The 24,787-nt window shown below is 36.8% G+C and overlaps 1 protein-coding gene and 1 long non-coding RNA gene across 5 annotated transcripts in view; both read right to left on the bottom strand.

Moving 5' to 3' along the window:
• Positions 1-24,787, bottom strand: part of LOC141545720 (cytidine monophosphate-N-acetylneuraminic acid hydroxylase) — a 115,601-nt gene that overhangs the window by 82,601 nt on the left and 8,213 nt on the right. For 2 of the 4 annotated variants that reach the window (XM_074272967.1, XM_074272942.1), the window contains exon 1: positions 1,474-1,829. The exons of the other annotated variants lie outside the window; for them this stretch is intronic. The gene's annotated coding sequence lies outside the window, so the exon portion shown is untranslated. Of the gene's footprint in view, positions 1-1,473; positions 1,830-24,787 lie in introns of those variants that run through there. 4 annotated transcript variants of the gene reach the window in all.
• LOC141545737 (uncharacterized) lies at positions 14,730-19,827 on the bottom strand. The gene is made up of 2 exons (XR_012483130.1): positions 19,724-19,827; positions 14,730-18,382 (listed from the first exon to the last, which is right to left on the bottom strand). It is a non-coding gene; the product is annotated as an uncharacterized LOC141545737 (long non-coding RNA).

Below are 24,787 nucleotides of genomic sequence, written 5' to 3' on the forward strand. Positions count from 1 at the left end.
TATTCTATTTGTTCATAAATGCTTTTGAGACTTGCTTTGCTTTAAGCAAAATAAAGAAAAATAAAAGAGAAAAATAAAGAACTATCCTATACTTAATACCTACTACATACATATAGTACCTTTTCTAAAAGTTCTTATGAACTTCTTTTAGGAAAGCACCTACCTATGAGCCATAGCTAACTTTTTGAAGATTCTCCCTACAACTCAGGTAGAGACAATGGGCCAGAGAGTATAATTCTGCTCTGTTAGGGATCAGGATCCCCCAGAATTCAACCCAGTCCTCTTGCGTTCTTTGAGGGAAGAAGTGCTTCCTTGACCATAAGTAATATGCAACTATGGATATGTTTACCTTGCTTTCAAAAATCTCATGGTTTTAGGGATTGAAATAAATAAGGTCCAAATTGTACCTTTAGGAAGATACCTTAATGAAAGATATTTCCACTAAAAATCTGGTCATGTTGTTACTAATGATACACAAAGAGAATTTTCTGAAATATACTTTAACTTACAGACTGAAAAATGTTTGTATATTAGGGAGCAAAATATTAGAATATAGAATACTTTCTAAATAAGAATTTAGGAAAAATTCAGTAGTTTTTCATTTGCAGATTTTAAAGCAGATAAAACAAATTACATCTCATTTTATAGCAGAATATATTTTAAAAGTTCACTCAGAATTCCAGAACTAAGCTTGGAAAATAACCAGGAAATTACTTGAACTCTTCCATATTCATCTCCAAAAAAAAAAAAAATGAATTCTGGAATGGCAGAACTAGCAAAAAGATGGGTGAAATAATCCTCTAGCCCAAGAAACTTGGAAAGTTGTCAGGAAAGGTCTGTTTCACTCAGATAAAAGTGGGGTATAATCCAGGAGGGAAAAAAGGGAGAAAAATTTGGAATTTTATAAAAATGAATTCTAAAAATTATCTTTACATGTAATTGGAAAAATTACTATTAAGCCCGTTTGATCCAAAATGTAGTTGAAATAATACTGAAAAAGGTATCAGTAAGAATTGGTTTTCCATGTCTTAGCCACACATGATCACTATGGTTTGTGAATTTATAAGAGAATATGCCCCAGGTTTGTGAGGGAAATGTTGTTGCTACTTCTTCTTTTTCTTTTTCTTCTTTTTTTTTTTTTTTACCTGTGCTATTTCATTAAATGTGTTTACTTCAAAATAAAAGGATAGCTCACATTCCTGAATATGTTGAGCCATATGTGAATTTATCACTATCATATGTGAATTTATAAGAGACTGTGCTCTAAGTTTGTGGGGAAAATGTTTTGTTGCTATATTTTTTAAACTGTGCTATTTCATTAAACCTATTTGTTTAAGAGACAAAGAGATAGCCCACATTCCTGAATGAAGACAAAAGTTATAGTAGAGGATAAATAATTTCTGAAGTACAAAACAAACATTTTCATTTCTTAACCACTTAAATTCATAAGAAAATAAATAAAAACATCTCTACCTTTTTTTTTTTCTCCAACAAGGAAAGGCCCAAATAGCAGAACTATTCCTGGGGAAAAGTTGAAAGTCAGTAAATGACTAAAGCTTCTTTAAAATGCTCTAGCTGATGTTTTTAGAATTCTGAACTTCCAGTTATTGGCAGGGTTGATTCTTTGATCTTCTGAGGATAGTTGTAGTTGAAGAAGCCTGTTAGCTGTTTGGACAATGCGATCTTACTACAGGTGCCACAGAGAATTTTCAGTTTATCTTTATTGAAACTGCCAGCTCTACCCTTGTTGCTTGATTTCAGATGTATACCTTGAACAGACAGTTTATTGGACTTGCATGGTGCTTGAAGCTTGCCTTCTCTGACAATAATTCAGAACGGGGAGGTTAGTGGGAGGGGAAAGAAGGCTGGGAGGAGGAGCTCTCTCTCCTGCCTAACTTCTTCAGGCATCCTGATTTATATTTTGCTAATGGACTCAAATGGCTCTGGAAGTGAAAGTGAGGCATACAACTTTGCACAGCTTCCCTTACTTAAATCCAATTCACTTTCAGGTCATGGCACCACCTTCCTGATGTCAAGGTCTTCTTTGAAAGGACAAAGGACAAACAACAGCTTTTGAAAATCTCATGTGGCAAACTCCTCGGACCCAGTGCTCTGGAGAGTTATGACTTATATTAACACACCAATTGAGCTCAGTCTTCTAGAGTGCAATCATCTTTATTTTAGTACAGATAGTGAGGATAATAAAAACTGAATATTTTTACGGAATCTTAGAATGTAGAACTGCTAGGCTTCTCAGAGTTTATCTAACTTAAGGAAAAATCTAAAGAGAAAAAGAGATCACTGGTAAATAGAGGAATAGGGAAGGTTTCCTAGAGAAGATGACACCTGAGTTAAGCTCTGAAATAAGCCAAGGATTGTGAGAGGTATTAATGAAAAGACAGCATATTCAATCATAAGGAACAGTTTGTCCCAATTCATGGAGGTGGGAAATGGGAGTTTGTGAAATGGTTAAAAGTTCAGTTTACAAGACTATTGAATGTGGAAAATAAAGTAATAATAATGATATCAAAAACACTACTTATCCTGTTATGGGAACAACTTGCTAGTGGCTGCTGGGGATCAAATTCTGATCAGCACATTCTGATTCCTTCATGTGAGAGGATAAATAGAGCCCAAAAGCCACTAGCAGGTGGCTCCCATAATATTCCCCCCCCTCAAATGTTGAGTTTGAGTAGGGGCTTGGTATGAGACAGTATGTTGGCAGCCAGATTGTGGGAATCTTAAACACCAAGCTAAAGAGCTCATAGTTTATACTGAGGAAATAGGAAACTGTAATATTCTTCTCTAAAATATAATCTTCTCTGGGAGCAGGTTTCTTGGGGGGCTTCTGGAGGCAGCCTTCCTTTCAGTTCTGTGTAATAATCACCCCAAATGCAACCAGGAGCTAAAAGTTCAGATCTTTTATTGTCTCCTTCAAAATAGCCTGGTTAGCTTTCTTAGAAGCCAAACTCTCTCCTTGGTTCCGAGAGCTCTTGCCACTAGTCCTTTGTCTCTGCCAGCTTCAGCCTCTCATCCTCCCAATGTCTCCATCCAGCACAAAGGTGGAAGTTGGAATGAATCTGACTCTGCCTCCAAGAGAGGGCTTGTGTGCTTCTGTGTCTGGCCCTGAGAGCTTCTTGCTTATATGTTGTGCACTGAGTATACACCAATCATTACATCTCTAGGAAACCATTATTTGTTGTAAGATTAAATCAATGCTAAATTAGATTTAACCATTGTCTCCTCAATTCCACTTAGTACTTTGTTTCAAGTTCTGGCCCATAATCTCCTTATAGGATCAGATCAATCATACTGAACTATGCTAAATTAGATAATTATTGTCTCTATCAATTCCATTGTCTTAGTATCTTGTAAGAATCATAACATCTCCCGCTTTCTTTTGATTTAGAACATAGGTTGTCATGACCTCCCTGACTTCTCAAGGAGGTGAGAACCCCAAAAAGAAGATGATCATGGCTTCCCTGACTGCTCAAAAAAGGAGTGAAAACACCATAAAAAGGAGGTGGTCACACCCTCCTTGACTTCTCAGGAAGGAAGATGAAAACACCAAAGTAAATGGGAAATCAAATCAGATTAGCAGGTTTCTGAAGGGGCTCACTCTTAAAACAGGTATATATATAAATTTTAGGTCTTCTCTCAGCCTATCTTCTCACTTTATCTCCACATCTTCAATGGCCTCTAAGATGTCCTATTTTTCCACATTGGAAACATTGACGATTTTCTCTAGAAGTTCCTTGCCAAGAGGAACCCTGTCTTCCCATGTTCATCATAATCTGGGTATAATAAGCATTTATTCCCACTGGGGCACAACGTCTTATGATCTCCTCTAAAGGAGCATCTTTGTGTAATCCCTATATAATTCTTTTGCAAACCTCATTGGCATTTTCCTTAGCCAGATGTCTGGTCATTATTTCTGTAGCTGCATTTTCTCCAATGGTTCTTGTGACAGCTGTTTGCAAATGTCCCACAAAATCTGCAAAAGGTTCATTGGGATCTTACTCTATTTTTGTGAAGCTTCCCCTTGATTTTTTTGTCCAGGGAGGGAAACCCAAGCTTTTGTTGCAGCAGTTGCGATCTGCTCATAAGCTGTTGTGGGGTAATTAATCTGTTCTGAATTCTCTCCATACTGACCTGCTAGCTGGTCATAAGTGATTTGTACATTAACTCCTGTTTGTGTATTGCTTCTGGCTTGAATCCTACATAATTCATGATACTTTGAAAGCCAGAACAAGTTTTGTCCAGGTTCTAAACATGTCCTTGCTATGGATTTCCAGTCACTAGGGGTTAGGATTTCATAAGACAAATTATCTAGTCACATCTTAACATAAGATGATGTAGCCCCCTAAAGAGTGCAATCTTTTTTCAAATCCTTAATTTTTTTCCTAATCAAAAGGAGTGCATCTTCTCCTTTTTTGACCTGAAGAGTCAAGTTCTTCAATCACAGGGTATGCATTTATTTTTAAATCAGATATATCCTGTCCTTCTCTCTTAGCCTTGACCAATGCCTTTTGTAATCTTGTTGTAAGCTGCTTAATAGGTGGTTCTATTTGCATCACTGCCTCTCCCCCTCCTCCTTCTCCCTCCACCTATGAAGGATTAATTTAGGGAAGTAGGTCTGAGGAGGGGAAATGCTCCTGTTGTGAAGTGCCACACTTAGAATTGTACTTAACTCCATTCTTATCCGATTCTTCATCTTTTTCACCTAGTTTAGTTGGCACCTCCCCCTCCTGCTCTTTCTTCTTTTTCCTTATTCTATAATTTATATTATTTCCTAAAGCCAGTTGTATTAAATTGTATGTATTAAATGTGTCTTTGGAAATTGAGTCCATTTTTATTGTAGTATTGACAAAGTTGCTCTCCAACTAATTTCCACTCCTCTAGATCCAATTCTTTTTCCATAGAGAACCAAGGAGATGTCTACTGTACAGTTTCTAAAAATTCAGTGATCTGCTCTCAAATTATAATCAAACCTTGGTTTTTCATAATCCTGAAATGCTCTCTACACATTTTCCTTGAACAGAAACAGAAGGCTGTTTTTTAACCATCTGTCCCATTTTAGCTGAAATACTATTTAGCCCATTAACAAAGTGTCCTTGTCTATTTTTGTACTCACCCTAATTTCGGGGTCTAGGAGACTTTTTCACTGAAATCAGAATTAGAGGCTTTTCCACTGAAATCAGGATTGTGTCTGCCCCACATTGAGTGCCAAAATGTAATGTTCTTCTCTAAAATATAATGTTCACCGGGAGCAGGTTTCTTGGGGACCTTCAGGGAGCAGCCTTAATTTCAGTTCAGTGTAATCACCCCAAATGCAGCCAGGGATTAAAGTCCAAATCCTTTATTGTTTCCTCTTAAGTCTTGTCTCCTCCCGGGGGCCCAGTTAGCTTTCTTACAGACCTAACTTTCTCCTTGTTTCCAAGAGCTCTTGACCCTAGTCCTTTGTCTCTGCCAGCTTTAGCCTCTCATCCTTCCAAGGTCTCCAGCCAGCACAAAGGTGGAAGTTGGAATGAATCTGACTCTGCCTCCAAGAGAGGACTTGTGTGCTTCTGTCTGGCCCTGAGAGCTTCTTGCTTATATGTTGTGCACTGAGTATACACCAATCATTACATCTCTAGGAAACCATTATTTGTTGTAAGACTAAATCAATGCTAAATTAGATTTAACCATTGTCTCCTCAATTCCACTTAGTACCTTGTTTCAAGTTCTGGCTCATAACATCTCTTTGTAGGATCAAATCAATTATACTGAACCATCCTAAATTAGATAATCATTGTCTCTATCAATTCCACTGTCTTAGTACCTTGTAAGAATCATAACAGGAAACCACTGAATATTTTTGAGTGGAGGAATGGCAGAACTGTGATTTAAGAAGAATATTCTAGCAGCTTTGTGAAAGATGAACTGAGACATGGAAGATCTAGAAACAATAGACTAATTAGGTTATTGAAGTAATCCAGGTGGGGACAGAGGCTGATGAGAGCCAGAATTAGTGTCATGACTTTTTGTGTGTGTGTGTGTGTGTGTGTGTGTGTGTGTGTAGAACCGAATTTTTTGTTGCACAGGAAGAATTGGATTCAGAAGGTAAAAATAACAGTTTACATTCATTTCCCAGTGTTCCTTTTCTGGATGTAGCTGGTTCTGTCCATCATTAATCAATTGGAATTGGATTAGCTCTTCTCTATGTTGAAGAAATCCACTTCCATCAGCATATATCCTCGTACAGTATCATTGTTGAAGTGTATAATGATCTTCTGGTTCTGCTCGTTTCACTCAGCATCAGTTGATGTAAGTCTCTCCAAGCCTCTCTGTATTTCTCCTGTTGGTCATTTCTTATAGAACAATAATATTCCATAACATTCATATACCATAATTTACCCAACCATTCTCCAATTGATGGACATCCATTCATCTTCCAGCTTCTAGCCACTATGAAAAGGGCTGCCACAAACATTTTGGCACATACAGGTCCCTTTCCCTTCTTTAGTAGTTCCTTGGGGTATAAGCCCAGTAGTAGTATGGCTGGGTCAAAGGGTATGCACATTTTGATAACTTTTTGGGCATAATTCTAGATTGCTCTCCAGAATGGTTGGATTCTTTCACAACTTCACCAACAATGCATCAGTGTCCCAGTTTTCCCACAGCCCCTCCAACATTCATCGTTATTTGTTCCTGTCATCTTAGCCAATCTGACAGGTGTGTAATGATACCTCAGAATGATCAATAGTGATTTGGAACACTCTTTCATATGAGTGGAAATAGTTTTAATTTCATCATCTGAAAATTGTCTGTTCATATCCTTTGACCATTTATCAATTGGAGAATGGCTTGATTTCTTATAAATTAAAGTCAATTCTCTGTATATTTTGGAGATGAGGCCTTTATCAGAACCTTTAACTGTAAAAATGTTTTCCCAATTTGTTACTTCCCTTCTAATCTTGTTTGCATTAGTTTTGTTTGTGCAGAAACTTTTTAATTTGGTGTAATCAAAATGTTCTATTTTGTGATCAATAATGATCTCTAGTTCTCCCTTGGACACAAACTCCTTCCTCCTCCACAAGTCTGAGAGGTAAACCATCCCATGTTCCTCCAATTTATTTATGATTTCGTTCTTTATGCCTAAATCTTGGACCCATTTTGATCTTATCTTAGTATGTGGTGTTAAATGTGGGTCCATGCCTAGTTTCTGCCATACTAATTTCCAGTTTTCCCAGCAGTTTTTGTCAAATAATGAATTCTTATCCCAAAATTTGGGATCTTTGGGTTTGTCAAAGATTAGATTGTTATTTTTATTCACTATCTTGCCCTGTGAACCTAACCTATGCCACTGATCAACTAGTCTATTTCTTAGCCAATACCAAATGGTTTTGGTGACTGTTGCTTTATAATATAGCTTTAAATCAGGTACACTTAGACCACCTTCTTCTGACTTTTTTTTCATTAATTCCCTTGCAATTCTCTACCTTTTATTCTTCCATATGAATTTTGTTGTTATTTTTTCTAGGTCATTAAAATAGTTTCTTGGGAGTCTGATTGGTATAGCACTAAATAAATAGATTGGTTTGGGGAGTATTGTCATCTTTATTATATTCGCTCGGCCTATCCAAGAACACTGAATGTCTTTCCAATTATTTAAATCTGACTTTATTTTTGTGGCAAGTGTTTTGTAATTTTGCTCATATAATTCCTGACTCTCCTTTGGTAGATATATTCCCAAATATTTTATACTATCGACTGTTATTTTGAATGGAATTTCTCTTTGTATCTCTTGCTGTTGGATTGTGTTGGTAATGTATAAAAATCCTGAGGATTTATGTGGATTTATTTTGTATCCTGCGACTTTGCTAAAATTCTGAATTATTTCTAATAGCTTTTTAGCAGAGTCTTTGGGGTTCTCTAAGTATACCATCATGTCATCTGCGAAAAGTGACAATTTGTTTTCTTCATTTCCTACTCTAATTTCTTGAATCTCTTTCTCGGCTCTTCTTGCCAAGGCTAGAGTTTCTAGTACTATATGGAATAGTAATGGTGATAGTGGGCAACCTTGTTTCACTCCTGATCTTACAGGGAAAGGTTCTAGTTTATCACCATTACATATGATGTTTACTGAAGGTTTTAAATATATGCTCCTTATTATTTTAAGGAATAGTCCATTTATTCCTATACTCTCAAGCGTTTTTAGTAGGAATGGATGTTTGATTTTATCAAATGCTTTTTCTGCATCTATTGAGATGATCATATGGTTTTTATTAATTTGATTATTAATATGGTCAATTATACTAATAGTTTTCCTAATATTAAACCAGCCCTGCATTCCTGGTATAAATCCCACTTGGTCATAGTGTATTATCCTGGGGATGATTTTCTGAAGTCTATTTGCTAATATCTTATTTAAGATTTTAGCATCAATATTCATTAAGGAAATTGGTCTATAGTTTTCTTTCTCAGTTTTCTATCTACCTGGTTTAGGTATCAGTACCATGTCTGTGTCATAGAAGGAATTTGGTAGAACTCCTTCAATCCCTATTTTTTCAAATAGTTTACATAGCATTGGAGTTAGTTGTTCTTTAAATGTTTGGTAGAATTCACCTGTAAATCCATCTGGTCCTGGGGACTTTTTCTTAGGAAGTTGGTTAATAGCTTGGTCTATTTCTTTTTCTGAGATGGGACTATTTAGACTACTTACTTCTTCCTCTGTTAATCTGGGCAAGCTATATTTTTGAAGGTATTCTTCCATTTCATTTAAGTTATCGAATTTATCGGCATAAAGTTGAGCAAAGTAGCTCCTAACTATTGTTCTAATTTCCTCTTCATTAGTGGTGAGTTCACCCTTTTCATTTTCAAGACTATCAATTTGCTTTTTCTCTTTCCTTTTTTTAATCAGGTTTACTAAGGGTTTGTCTATTTTGTTGGTTTTTTCATAAAACCAACTCTTAGTTTTATTAATTAATTCAATAGTTTTTTTACTTTCAATTTTATTAATCTCACCTTTTATTTTTTGAATTTCAAGTTTTGTGTTTGTCTGGGGGTTTTTAATTTGTTCCTTTTCTAGCAATTTTAGTTGTAAGCCCAATTCGTTGGCCATCTCTTTCTCTATTTTATGCAAGTAGGCCTGTAGAGATATAAAACTTCTTTGGCTGTATCCCACACATTTTGGTATGATGTCTCATTATTGTCATTCTCTTGGGTGAAGTTATTAATTATGTCTATGATTTGCTGTTTTACCCAATCATTCTTTAGTATAAGATTATTTAGTTTCCAATTATTTTTTGGTCTATTTTCCCCTGGCTTTTTATTAAATGTAATTTTGATTGCATTATGGTCTGAAAAGGATGCCTTTACTATTTCTGCCTTGCTGCATTTGATTTTGAGGTTTTTATGCCCTAGTATATGATCAATTTTTGTATAGGTTCCATGAACTGCTGAGAAGAAAGTATATTCCTTTCTGTCTCCATCTATCATATCAAACTTTTCTAGTATTCTATTTACCTCTTTGACTTCTTTCTTATTTATTTTGTGGTTTGATTTATCTAATTCTGAGAGTGCAAGGTTGAGATCTCCCGCTATTATAGTTTTGCTATCTATTTCCTCTTGCAGCTCTCTTAATTTCTCTTTTAAGAATTTAGATGCTGCACCACTTGGTGCATATATGTTTAATATTGATACTGCTTCATTATTGATGCTGCCCTTTAGCAGGATATAATGCCCTTCCTTATCTCTTTTAATTAGATCAATTTTTGTTTTTGCTTGATCTGAGATGAGGATGGCTACTCCTACTTTTTTGGTTTTGCCTGAAGCATAATAGATTCTGCTCCACCCTTTTACTTTTAGTTTGAATGTCTCACCCTGTTTCAGATTCTTACTTTTAATCCAGTCTGCTAACTGCTTCCTCTTTATGAGGCAGTTTGCCCCATTCACATTTATGGTTAGAAGGACTAATTCTATATTGCTTGCCATCCTATTAACCCCTGCTTATGCTTTTCCCCTTTCCTTCCCTTTTACCCTCCTATCCAGTATTAAACTGGTGAACACCACTTGCTTTTCACAGCCCTCCCTTTTTAGGATCCCTCCTCCACCTTAAAGATCCTCCCCTTATTTTACTCCTTTTCCTCGAAATTACTGTATTCCCTTCCCCTTAGCTTACTCCTTCCCTTTCACTTTTCAATGAAGTGGAAGAAGTTTCACCATAAATCGAATATGTCTATTGATACACGCTATGTTCATCTCCCTCCTTTCTTTCTCTCAGATATAATAGGTTACCTTTGCCTCTTCATGAGATGTAGTACCACCACTTTACACTTTTTTATGATATAATCTCCTTTCCACCTCTAGTTTCTAAGACAAATTGTACATATGTTCTTTACATATTTTTTTGACAGAAGTATAGTTCTCAAGATTTCTTTTTACCTTTTTAGAAATCTCTTGAGTTCTGTATTTGAAGATCAAACCTTTTATGTAGGTCTGGTTTTTTCATCAAAAATAGATGGAATTAATTTATTTCGTTAAATGTCCATCTTCTTCCCTGGAAAACGATGCTCATTCTTGCTGGGTAAGTTATTCTTGGCTGCATACCAAGTTCCTTAGCCTTTCGGAATATCATGTTCCAGGCCCTGCGTTCTTTTAATGTGGACGCTGCTAGATCCTGGGTTATCCTTATTGTGGATCCTCCATATCTGAATTGCTTTTTTCTAGCAGCTTCCAATATCTTTTCCTTTGTCTGATGGTTCTTGAACTTGGCCACTATATTTCTTGGAGTTTTGATTTTAGGGTCCCTTTCAATAGGTGATCGATGAATTTTTTCAATGTCTATTTTACCCTGTTTCCAGAATGTCTGGGCAGTTCTCTTTGATAATTTCCTCGAAAATGGTGTCCAAGCTCTTTTTTTCCTCCCATTTTTCAGGGAGTCCGATTATTCTCAAATTGTCTCTCCTGGATCTGTTTTCCAGGTCTGTTGTCTTTCTGGTAAGGTACTTGACATTCTTTTCAATTGTTTCATTTCTCTGGTTTTGCTTGATTACCTCTTGGTTTCTCCTTGAGTCATTCATTTCCACTTGTTCCAGTCTAATTTTCAATGATGTATTTTCTTCACTCACTTTTTTTATATCTCTTTGTAATTGTCCAATTGAGTTTTTATCTTCTATGGAATTTTTTTCCATTTTATCCATTTTATTTTTTAGAGAGCTGTTTACCTTTTCCAGCTCACTAATCTTGTTTCTCAATGATTTGATTTCTTTATCCACTCTGTCTTTGAATGCATGGGATGACTTCTCCAGGCTCTCTTGCCAAGCTTCCCTTTCCTTTTCCCATTTCTCTTCCAACTCTCTTGTGAGAGCCTTTTTGATTTCCTCTATGAAGTTCTTTTGTATTGAGGAGCAGCTTATATCCCTCCCAGGGGATACATCTGGGGACAGTCTGTTCCTAGTCTCCTCAGCATTTGAAGTCTGCTCCCTCTCCACACAGAAGCTGTCAATGGTTAGAGCCCTTTTGAATTTTTTGTTCATTTTGTCAGAGTAGGAATCAAAGAAAACAAACTGACAAGAGAAACAATTGGTCTGTTTTGCGGGGAATGGGGCTGGATGGTATTAATGGGCTTCCTCTACAGACTGGGGGTAGGGCAGCAGAGAGCCACTAACAGAACAGCAATGACTGTACTGAGTCTGCGCTCTGAGGCTCCAAGAACGCATCGAGTCAGTCCAGGTGGGGGTTGGGGGTGGCTGGGCTCTGAGAGACGCTGGCTTTCTGGGGTTTTAATCTTCACCTCCAGTGTTTACACCCTCTCTGCTGCTCCTGGCTTGCTGCCAAGACAGAGTATCCACACTGGGGCAAAAGTCCTTTCACAGAAACGGCAGAGATCACACCCCTCCCCCTCTGGTCTGAGCTGTGTGAGCTGCCTGTCTTGCTCTGGCTGCCTGCCCTCAGTCTGTGCCCAGTCTCATTGACCCTCCCCCGAGCAAACACAGACCTTTTCTGGCGACTTTCAAGGATGTCTTCTCTTGGTGATTATTTGTGGATTTCTTTCTGGGTCAAGCATTAAGTCAGAGGCTTGTCATGAAGTAAGTTCTGAGAGAAAACGAGGAGCTCAAGCAGCTGTCTGCCTCCATGCCGCCATCTTGGCCAGAAGTCCTCTCTTTTGTGTCATGACTTTATTAGTGTAGAAAATACGACTGAAGCTAGCTAAATTGTAAAGCTGGGATTAACAAAATCTGGCAAACTTTTGCATATAGGGAGACTGAAGAAGAGGGAATCAATGATGATTCTGAAATAACAAACCTGGGCACCTGAGAGGTAGACAGTATCCTCATGAGGAATAAGGGAAGTTTGGAGGAGTGGTACTCTTAGGTGGTGCAATAATGAATTCTGCTTCATACTTGTTGAATTATCAACGATAATAGGGCAACAAGGAAGAGATAACTAGCAGGTTCTAGATAACTAGTAATGAACTAAATAAGGTTATTACTAAAAGAGGAGAGAGGCAGAAAAACCTAGAGACTGAGAGAGACAGATGGAGAGAGAGATAGAAACAAAGGCAGAGAGAAAAAAGAGAGAGACAGAAAAATAGAGACAAAGAGAGAGAAAGATAGAGGCAGAGACAGAAATGGAAAGAGAAACAGAGACAGAAACTGGGAGAGAGACAGAGAGGTAGAAACAGAAAAACAGAGATGGACACACAAACACACACAGACGCTGAGACACAGAGATAGAGACAGAGAGACAGAGGCAGAAAGATAGAGGCAAAGACAGAGAAGAAAAAGAGAGAGGCAGAAGCAGAGATGGAAAGAAAAACAGTCAGAAATTGAGAGAGAGAGAGAGAGAGAGAGAGAGAGAGAGAGAGAGAGAGAGAGAGAGAGAGAGAGAAACAGAGAAAAACAGAGAGAGACAGAGAGACAGAGAGACAGAGAGAGACAGAGAGAGAGAAAGAGAGAGAGAGAGAGAGAGAGAGAGAGAGAGAGAGAGAGAGAGAGAGACAGAGAGAGAGAGAGAGACAGAGAGAGAGAGAGAGACAGAGAGAGAGAAAGAGAGAGAATTTGAGATGGAGACACACATAACACACATACATACACAGAGACAGAGACACAGAGACAAAGAGACAGAGAGACAGAAGCAAAGACAGAAAGAGGTAGGTAGAGTCAGAGAGGGAAAAAGACAGAAACGGAGACAGAGAAATAAATTCATAGAGAAAGAGAGAGCAGGACAGACAGACACAGAGACAGACACAGAGACAAAGACAGAAAGACAGACACATACAGAGACAAAAAGACAGGGAGAGAGAGAGAGACAGACAGACACACAGAGGCAGAGAAAGAGACAGAGATGGAGAGAGACATAAAGAGAGGCAGAGACAGACAGAGATAGGGAAAGAGGCAAAGTTAGAGAGGCACTCAGAGATTGAGGTGACAAAGCATGGTTGACAATCCATCAGATATTACTGAGGAGTGATAAGATATAGTGAAGGGTGGGGGAGATGGGAGGCAGCAGTTCTGTGAAACAGAGAGCAAAATGTTTTTTCCTCAAAAAGTGTTTTCTTGAGATGCAGAAGAGAATAGACAAAAGGGAAAGCTAACAACTCAATGCCTCTCATTTCTGAGGTGTCTATTTCCTTAAGCCTTGGATTTCAGAGTCAGATAGTCACAAGAAGCAACCCTTGGGTCCACCGATCTCCCAACTCATTCTCCTCCTCCTCCTTCCTCTTTTTCTCCCCTTCCCTCTCCTCCTCCTTCCTCTTCCCCTTCCTTGCCTTTTGCTCCTTTCCTCCCCTCTTTTCCTTCCTCCTCTTTTTTTTCTACCTCATCCACCCTATTCCGGTATGAGAAAAGCCTTGAAATAGAGGGAAGTTCACTTGTGAGGATTTTCTTTGTGGAGCAGCCAAGAATTATTTCAAAGATTGCTACTTGTCATTTCACTTGCTTGGGCAGCAGCAGAGGTCCCTGCTGTATGTATGTTTTTTAATGTTATAAAGAGCATTTTGTGGAAGAAATAAATTAAAAGTTTTCTTCCTTTTAGAAGAGAATAGAAATTGAACATTGAAGCTTGCAAAGCACTTTGGAGTCATATATGAATTAACAAATGGAAATGCTGAGGATAAAAAGACAAAGATACACTGTCCTCAATGAACTTATATGTTTTATGATGAATAAAAAGCTGGACTTGAAAGGGTGACCTGGATACAAACTTCACCTCTAATAGATGTGTGACCTGGGGCAAGTCACATAACCTCATAATGCTCTAGGCAACTCTCAGAGACAAAGGTTCTTCATTTTGTGAGTTTGCTATGGACCCCTTGGTACTCTGGTGAAGCCTATGGGCTTCTGGTACAAGATGACAAGTGAGGAAGAAATTCCCCTAGACTCCTCCCAAATTCCCTTACAAACTATTTTGAAAAATGTCTCAGAATGGATCACAACATAGTATTTTTACTTTTTTGTTGTAGTTTGCTTGCATTTTATTTTCTTTCTCATTTTTCCCTTTTTGATCTTATTTCTCTTGTGCAGCATGATAATTGTGGAAATATGTATAGAAGAATTGCATATATTTAACATATATCTGATTACTTGCCATCTAGGGGAGTACGTGGGGGAAAGGGAGGGAGAAAATATTTGGAACACAAAGTTTTGCGAGGGTGAATGTTGAAAATTATCTATGCATGTGTTTTGAAAATAAGCTTTAATAAAAAAAATGGAACAGCAAAAGAGAATAAAAAAGAGAAGGCCATATTTGTAGAGTTTTTGCTTTTTATTTACAAACAAGAGCAGATTTTCATAATGGAACTACAGATAGTCATGCCTTCACTTGACATCTTGTTGATATTGATATAAAAAAATCTGAACTGAAAAAAAGAAAAAGAAAAATGTCTCAGAAGTAATTAAGGAGTAGGGAAAGCATCTTAACAGATCAGCAGGAAAGGTCTGTCTCACTAGGGTGAAAAGAGAGCCCAGTTGGTGAGCAGCAGCAATATCAGGCTACATTCACCCCCCGGGGAACAGAAGTAAGGCTACAAGTCATCACCAGTGAGACCATACCCTATGTAATGCTAAAGCTCCTAGGCAGAAACAACAATGGAGTGAGGCTACACCCTCATAGCAAGCCAGCAGCAAGGCCCTATCTCCTTGGGCAGACTATTGTGAAACTCTACCTCAGAATAAGCCATCAAGTCATAACAATAAAAGTCATAACAAGCCAAAAACAAGACATAATTTAAGCCTCTTGGTTAAGGTTATCTAAACAGCAGTTTGGGGCAGCTAAATGGCACAGTAGTTAGAATGCCAAGTATGGAATTAGGAACATCATTTTTGTGAATTCAGATCTTGATTCAGATCCTGGACAAGCCACTTATCTCTGCCTGATTCCTCATCTGTAAAATAAACTGGAGAAGGAAATGGCAAACTACTTCAGTGTCTTTGCCAAGAAAAATATCAAATGGGGTCATAAAAAGGCAAATAAATATCTGACAATATGTCAACAAAATGACATAATAATAACAAGAAACTTCCTTGAAGTTGAGGGAAGTTTTTTTTTTTTTTTTTTTTTTTTTTTTTTTTTTTTTTCCTGGAGCAGCCAAGAATTGTTTCTAAAAAAGATCCCTCCTTGCGATTGCACTTTGTGTTTGAACAGCAGCCGGGATCAAATTATGTGACAAAATCCTCTCACAATTCTCACAACTGAATAAAGTTTTCTCACAAGACAAAAATTGGACTAGACACATAATTGAATAGAAAGAGAACTAAGCTAGTTTCAGAATTAAATTGCAAGGAGTCAGTGTGATTCACTCAGTTCCTAATACCTTTTAATATTAATTCCCTCATATGTATGGATTAGTGATCCTATTTCTATTTGAATTTGACACCCCTGATCTGTCTCACTGTGAAAAAATAGAGACCATTTATTCTGGCCTCCTTCTCCCAACTTTATATTTGAAAATCATCTTGATCTCATCACTGAATCTCTCCTTCTTTGCTTCTGTCACAGAAGCATTTCCCACAGCACTATCCATGAGGTTTTTTGGCAAAAATACTGGAGTAGTCTGTCATTTCCTTCTTTTATAGTGGATTAAGGCAAAAAGCTGTTAACTGATTTGCCTAGAGTCACTTAGCTAGTATTGAGAATAAAAAGAGAAAAGTCTGTATCTTACTCCCCTGACAATGATTTTTGGCTCTGCATTTTCTCTGGTTGTTTCTCATACCTGGAATCTTCTTTCTTTCTTAATTCTGGCTACTGACTTCTCTAGCTGCCTTTAAATTCTAACTAAATAAAGACATTTTACAAAAATCTTTTCCCAACTACTCTTAATTCCTTACCTCTACTAATTATTTTCTAGTTATCCTGTATGTAATTTTGTATATATTTGTTTGCATATTGTTTCCTACATTAGATTGTAAGCTTCTTGTGAGAAGAGCTATCTTTTGCCTCTTTTTGTATCCTTTTTGTTTAGCACAGTGCCTGATAGATACACAATAGCACTTAATAAATGTTTATTCACAGGTCTTAGATTTAAAGCTTAAAGGTCAATGAAAGTCACCAATACAACTCTATTCATTTTATAGATTAGGAAACTGAGTCCTAGAGTGTGTCCAGTGTCACATGACTAGTAAGTTTCAGAGGCAAATTTGAACCCAGGTTCAGTATTTAATTCATCATCTTATTCACTTTGAAGCATCATAAGCTATTCATTCTGGTGAATACCTCACTGAGTAGAAAAGTGTTAGGAAATTGCCACAGTCTCTCAGAAAGTACATGAACTTCTATTCTACTCTCTATTCCTCCACCCTTCCACTCTTCCACCCTGTTGCCTTTCCCTGGGTCTTCAGGAATGAGCTGCTTGCTCATCTTGGGATTGTAGTTGTTTGGATTTATTCAACTGAAATAAATTCTGAATCCATAGACTACTAACACCATCCAGCCTCTTTGTTGAATTTGCTATATGCCATTTATCCTTAGACCCTTCACATAATGGAGCCACCTCTCCAGAAAAATCGACAGAACATGATTAACAGTTGCATATACCTGTGATTTCACTCATGTAAGGTATCTTTAAGTGAGGAATTTCCTCCACCAATGCAGATTAAAAAGGAGGGGAACAAGAATTTATTAAACACTAAATTAAGTCAAGTATTATACTTGTTAAGAGCATAATGCTAAGCACTGGAGACACAAAAATAAAAAGAATCCCTCCCTGCCTTCAAGAAGTTTACTTCTTAAGACAAAAACTAAAAAAGGGCTGAAAAGAGCATGAACTAGGGGGTCCAGAATAGTTTTGAAGTCTATAAAGTCAGAAACAGAGCAGACAGAGGGGAGGAATGAAAGCAGGTTTACCCAAGACCCTTCACCCAAAGGAGACTCAAAGAGGAATTCACCATTGGGATGGGAGATAGGAATTGCAGAGATCAAGGGTGATTTGGCCTCAAGAATGATAGGCAGTTCCAGGGAAGTTTGTCTTCAAGTTATATAAACTCTTTTTTAATTTTATTTTTTATTATAGCTTTTTATTTACTATATATATATCTGCATGGGTAATTTTTCAGCATTGACCCTTGCAAGACCTTCTGTTTCAACTTTTCCCCTCCTTAAGTTATATAAACTCTTAAGAGAGTTGCTTGGGACATTGATAGGTTATGACTTTTCCAGGGTCTCATATTTAGAGAAATACTATACCATGCTGCCTCTTACTTTCCTTTTATTACTTGGGGGAAATTACAATAAAACAATACATAAGAAAACATCTTCAATTCGGTAATCTAACTGCAACTTCTCCTATATCTAGGTTGTATTAGACAGCAGATAGGTTTCTTAGAACCCTAATGTTCTAGGGAAGATACGGTTTAGGCTACTTCTGAAAGCTGAGTGTAGGAGCACAGGAAACACAATCTGACCCTTGACCTCAGCTTGTAGTAGGTAAAGTCTTTAGATGAAAATTCAGGAAGGGTAGTCCTGGTATAAGTTTTCCTGATGTCAAAGATCATGGACTTAGGATGTGGTGGGAACAGAAACTCCTGACTGCCATCACTTTTCTGTTCAGTGTTCTATCATTGATAAGGACTTCTAACCATTTCTCACACTGCTCATGGAGCAGAAGGAATAAATATGCTTAGTGTTTTTGACCTTGAATCTTTCAGTTCATGTTTCCAGAGGCCAAGAAGGAAATTCTATTCCTCTTCATCCTCTCAGTCCTTGACCTTTTCTGCAATGCTTCTCCCTTGCTGAGGCTTATGGCTTCCACTTCATACCTTCTTTCTTGCTTCCTTCTAGTAGCCAATATTCTGTTGCTCCAAGCAGTAGGAGAAGAGTAGACAATAAGAAGGAGCTCTTTAGTTTGGACAGGAGGTCTCCAAGATAGTACAAGCCTCCTCAAGATAGAATCAGTGGGCCTATACTGTGGTTGAAAAAACAAAAACAAAAACAAAACACTATTTACATCAGTGGTTCTCAAAATATGGTCCAGAAAATCCCGGGAGTCTCTGAAATACTTTTAGAAGAATTACTTCAAAAGTAATTTTATTTCTAGCATGGTAAATATCTATAAATATAACTTATATAAACAAAAAAACTATTTGGAAAGATCCTTAATAATTTTTAATAGTATAAAGATACTGAGAACAAAAGTTTGAGAACTACTGATTTATACAATCTGGATTTGCACAATTCCATTTTTTGCATCTCTAAGACTACATTTTCTGGGAAGAAAACATTTCTCTCAAACTCACAACAAGTTTTATCTACTTTGTCCACAGAATATTCACCATATATAGCTAACAAACTGTAGGTCATCTATAGAAGGGCAACTCAGATCTCTTAGATGATGGAGTATGGAGGGTGAGCAAAGGAACTAGAGATGCTTGGCCTAGTTTCTTTTTTCTCCCCAAAAAATTCTTAGTAAAGATAGAACAGATGTCTTTATTTTATTCTTTTAAAAAAAAACATTCTTAACTTGATGAACATCAAATAAAATGAACACTTTTATATATAAAGCAGCACAGGAAAATGAGGGCCATATGCAAAGCTGCAATTTTACTTTATAGGTAGAGACAGTTTGCATTTCTCTCCAAGCCTATAATAAATTCATATGTTATCTCCAAAGCCATCTTGAATCTGTCATATCATTCTGAACTAATTCAAAGTAAATTAAGTAAAGTCAATAAAACATTAAGCACAATTACTCTGATAAGTTATTTTATCTTTCCTAGAACCTGGAACTGTTAAGAGATTTGATCCAATCCTATGATTTTCAAAGAGCAAAGGAAAAGCAATTTTTGAAGAAATTTTGCCAAGTTTTGGGGAAAAGGGAGGGAAGGAATGTGTCTAGAAGGTAAGATGAACAAATAGAATAGAAATAGAAACAAATAGAATAAAAATGTAGAATATAAAAAATAGAAGGGAAGGAAGGTTTCTAAAACTAAGATGAATGCATGCACATATTCATTCAACAAATATTTATTCAGTTTTCTTAATTGCAAGGCACTAAACCAGGTGCTTTTTCACAGCAGGATCTAGAATGTGACAATATTCACTAAATTACATAAGAAATTTTAATCTTTCCAAGGAGATGATTTATAATCTGGTGAAACATTTTATCTTCCTAAAAAAGCAGGCATAGATTCATTTAAAATGATATAGTCTAGGAAATTAACAAAAACTTCGGAGACAAGAGAACCAGAATATATAGGATCACACAGTTAGTCAGTAGGAAAGGCGATTCAAATTCAGATCCTCTTACACAAAGTCCAGTATTTTTCCGCTTTCCTGATTACATCTAGCTGGACCTTCAGAACTTAAATCTAAAAAGACAGAGAACAATAGATGAAGAAGGGCTTACACAAAATTTTTTTTTTTAAATGTAATATACTGTATCTGTACTCTCTATCATCCTTCTATAATTAATCCATGGATAGCTATTTCATAACCAGATCAGCAAAGTATCTTTTCAGGCAGAGATTTTATGAAATCTCTATGGTCAGGTCTCATCCTTTTTTCACGTAGGAATGTAAGAAGTGATGAGAAAGGAGGACTAAATGTTAAATGTTTGACCTGAAACTCCTTTTGCAATGGGTATTAAGATCTGGGCTTCCTAATATTTAGAGCTGGAAAGGACTTTATAGATCATCTAGTCTAATCCTCTTATTATTTTACAGATAAAGGACCAAAAGCCTATCCTCTTGATACTCTCTTCTCTCTAGGTTTTTGGGTCACCACCAATTTTCTGATTCTTCAGCTATATCTGAAACTATAGCTGCTTAAACTCAGGCTCCTTTGCTGATCCTCATCTAGATCACCCCCTCTAACTACAGGTGTCCCTCAGGTTCTGTTCTGGAGCTCTTCTTCCTCTATACTACTTCATTTGGTGATTGCATCAACTCCCATGGATTTAATTATTATCTTTAAGCTGATCATTCTCAAATTTACCTTTCCTGATCCAATCTCTGTTGGTCTCTACTCTTCCATTTCCAACTGCCTTTCAGACATCTCAACATAAAATAGATAAGTTTACCTTATAAAATTGGCTTACCTACTCTAATAAGTGATGGATACATACTAGAGAATTTAGTTGCTGTTAAAGTTAGTAAAATATAAGAATACCTTCATGAAAACATTACTGTAACTGAGGACAAATAAGCAACAATCAGCTCAATTATATTGTGGTATTCTTTGGGCATGATTTAAAAGCTACATGTACAGATTGGCAAAATTGATGAAAAAGAAAAATGACAAATGCTAGAGGAGCTGAAAGAAAATAGGTATAATAATGTATTGTTAATGGAGTTGTATGCTGGTTCCATTCTGGAAATTATCTTGGAACTATGTCCCAAAAACTATTAAACTGTGCATATTCTTTGACCCAGTGATACTACTATGTCTATTCCCCAAAGACATCAAAGAAAGAGGAAAGGAACTCACATGCATAAAAAATATTTGTAGCAGTTCCTTATATGATGGCAAAGAATTGGAAAACCAGAGGATGTCTATCAGTTGGGGAATGGCAGAATAAAGTGGTATATGAATGTGATAGAAATTATTATGACACAAGAAATAATACAGACAATGCTTTCAGAGAAATCTGCGAAGACTTTTTGAACTGATACATTATGAATACATAGTATATTCATAATGTGGAAATACATTTTGCATGATTTCATATGTACAATGGATATCATATTTCTTGCCTTCTCTATGAGTAGGGGAAGGGGGAGAAGAAGAAAGTGATTTTGAAAGTGAAAATTTAAAAATATATATTTAATGCCATCAAAAAAAATTCAAACAAATCGTAATGACATTGCACAAGAATTGTGTCCAGATACATTTAGGAAATTGACCATATCCCAGAAGTAAGTTGTAAAATATCAAGTATATTGAGAACAGATTGATTTTGAGAAACTGGAGCAAGTGTGATTTCCTATCACACCTCTGAGGAGATTAGGGGAAAAAAGAGATGTTTCATTTTCAGTCTTGGCTATGTCTCTTTTTTCTTTGGCTTTATGAAGGATGTTGACTTGTCCTTTTCCCATCAGTATCTTAGCATTGTTGTTGTCTCTATCTCCCCTAGGACAACAACTTGTGGCAGCATCTGCTCTGAACCAGAGCCAAAGACAGACTGGATTCCTGACCCTACAAGAAGCTCTGAAAAGAAATGGCACCACATCTAAGGAGAACTTCTTGAATACTCTACGGATATTAGTAAAGGAATTGTAGTCATAAGAAGCTGAGCTATTTATTTACGTATTTATTTATGTGTGTCCTCTGATCTTAAGTATACTTTCTCTCATGAACTCAGTAGATACTTGAGAGGGTGTCCCAAATGTGATTATTATATCATCTTACTAAATACCCTTTTCTAAAAACTACTTAGGCTTGACTGACTAAATGACTTTCAACTGATCATTTTGGAGGGAAGGTGGTAAACTTGAGTTAATGGCCCAGTGTGATTAAATGTTTAACAAGCAGCTCTTTGCCACTCTTTTAAGTTTAATATAAAGCACTGACATGCCCCCATCACCTTCTTAAGTCTAACCAATTACAAGACAAATTAAATCTTAATTTGTAGCTTTTGCCAGTTTCTGAGATTTAAGTATTCATACTGATATTTTAAAATCAGTTCTCACCAGCCAGTCAAAACTGGCTCCAACATACCCCATAAGGGGGATGCTTTAATCTTATCCTAGCTACTGGCTTATTCCTTGATTATTACAAACATTCCCATGTCTCCCTCAAACTGAAAAAATAATTAAAAAAAAAACTCATTTGATCCTTCCATCCTCAATTGTCCAATTGTCATTCAGTCACATCTAGCTTTCTGTGACCCTATTTGGGATTTTCTTAGGAAAGATACTAGAGTAATTTGCCATTTACTTCTCCAGATCATTTTGCAGATGAGGAAACAAAGGCAAACACAGTTGAATGACTTGCCCAGAGACATGCAGGTAGTAAACATCTGACCTCAGGAAGATGAGTCATTCTAGGTATGGCATTCTATTCACTTTGCCACTTAGCTGCTTGACAATAACTAGCTAATTATCATCCTATTTATCTTCTGCCTTTTGAATCTAAACACCTTGAAAAGGTCATCTATAATAAATATCTCCACTTTCTTTCTTCTTTCTTCTGAATTCTTTACAATTTCTGACCTTAGCATTTTACCAGAACTGTTCTCTTCAAAGTTACCAATCATCTCTTAATTGTCAAAACCAAAAGCTCTTTCTCAATCCTCATTACCCTTGAACTCTCTGCAGCCTTTGACACTACTTAACACTCTCCCCTCTTTGATGCTCTCTCTTCTATGTTTTTGAGACACCATACTCTCCTCATTCTTTTCCTACCTCTCTGATAGCTTCCAATCAGTCTTTTTTGCCAGATTCTCATTTGGATCACTCCCTCTAACTGGGGATGACTCTGAGGTTCTGTCATGTGATCTTCTCTTCTGCTTCTATACTACTTTACTTGATGAGCTCATCAGCTCCCGTGGATTTAATTGCTATCTCTATACTGATGATGCTCAAATCTACCTTTTCTGTCCCAGTTTCTGCTAATCTCCAATCTCACATTTCCAAATTCCTTTCAGACATCTCAAACTGCTTTATGTGGAAAATTTTTGTTATTTTATTTTCCATAAATTTAAAATGCATGCTGTTTCCTTGATTAGATAGGATATCTTCTTCTAAAAAATCCCTGAGATAAGTGAAGCTATACCTTCCTGATGTCAAAGTTGACACTGTGGTTGATTTATACTGTAATGCTGGAGAAACTGAGGCAAGATAGAGATTAGAGAGTTTTTTAATATTTTATTAATTGGAACTCTCGTCTCAAAGTATCCAGTAATGAATGGGGGAATGATAAACACTTTTATAGTTCTTCAGACAAAGGAAAGGAAAAAGAGCGGAAAAATTAGAAGCCTTGTCAGGATGAGGGGAAGTTGTAAATTTTTACTAAAAGCCAGAGTCAGAATGTTTGAATAACAGAAGTAAAAGATGTCAGTGAAGTATCCAAGATAATTTTAGAGGGGCAGTGTCATAATCTTGGGGGCAGAAGGAGCTAGGAGCCAGAAAGTCTGATCTGCTCCTCATCTCATCGACAATTTATAACCTTAGAGCAAATGAACCAGGGGGGTTTTACGACTTAGGGGACTGAGGCAGGACAGTTAAGGAAACTGAGATAGAACAATTCAGGGAAACTCAGTCAGGACAATGAGGGAAACTAGTGCAGGGAAACTGAGGTAGAATGGCTCAAGGAGACTGTGGCATAGCAATACTATTCTTGCTAACACTGCAAAATACTGTCTAAATCAAAGTATAAAAGAATGCTTTTATCTCATGCTCATCATAAGTACCTTACTAACTCAATAAAGCTCTAATTTTAAGAAAAATTCACTTTACCTTATTCATTATAACATTATCTTAAATAGATATCATTACAACTAAGTGAATTCCTACCTTCTGTGATATTTTGGTCATATTTCACCTAAGAAATATTGATGGGGAGAGGGTTGGAAGCCAAGATGGCAAAGTAAAGATAGCAACTCACATGAGTTCTCCTCAAAACCCTTCTAAACACTTTAAAATAATTCCATAAAACAATTCCTGGAGTACTAGAACACTCAAAAGGTTGGGGCAAAATAATCTTCCAGCCAAAGACAACTTACAAGTTCTCTTATACCTATGTAAGAGTAGAACACAGCCCTGCACAGACCATGCTAGTATAAACCTAGCCCCAGTAAATCAGGAGCAAGCTTTAGGAGGCATTGAATTAGCAGCAGTAGCATAGTTTCATGGTCCTTTCCTGAAAAATCAGTTCTCTTTAGTAAAGATCAGCTCCAGAATAATACCTTTGTTCATTCTTCTATCCTTGGAAGATTAAATTATCATATAAGTAAGTCAAGAAATTGCTAGCTGCTTTTTATTTGACAAACAGGAGGAAGAGGGTGAATTAGAAGGAGGAAGTGTTCTGAATAAGGATCCTTATGTTGGAGGCGGTAGCCCCTTAATATTCCTTGTTTGATCTCCAACTTCCTCTGGGACTTGGACCTTTGATACAAGATCTGGTCAAACTAGTTTGGGCTATCTGAGCTGGCTGGGGTTTTACAGCCCCCATTCTAATCTATTCAGATAGACCAAATGCCATCAGGAAATTCCTTTTCAGGAAGAGATTTCTGTCTGTCCCCAAAAGATAACAAGAGAATCCTTATCTTATTTACATCATTCTCCTGAACCTCCTTACATCACTGCATCTGAATGATTGTACTCTTGTATAAAACAGAGTCCTCAAAAATCTATTCTTTGCAAAATTGGCCTTG

Source organism: Sminthopsis crassicaudata, chromosome 1 (assembly GCF_048593235.1).
Source record: "Sminthopsis crassicaudata isolate SCR6 chromosome 1, ASM4859323v1, whole genome shotgun sequence".
Taxonomy (NCBI): domain Eukaryota; kingdom Metazoa; phylum Chordata; class Mammalia; order Dasyuromorphia; family Dasyuridae; genus Sminthopsis; species Sminthopsis crassicaudata.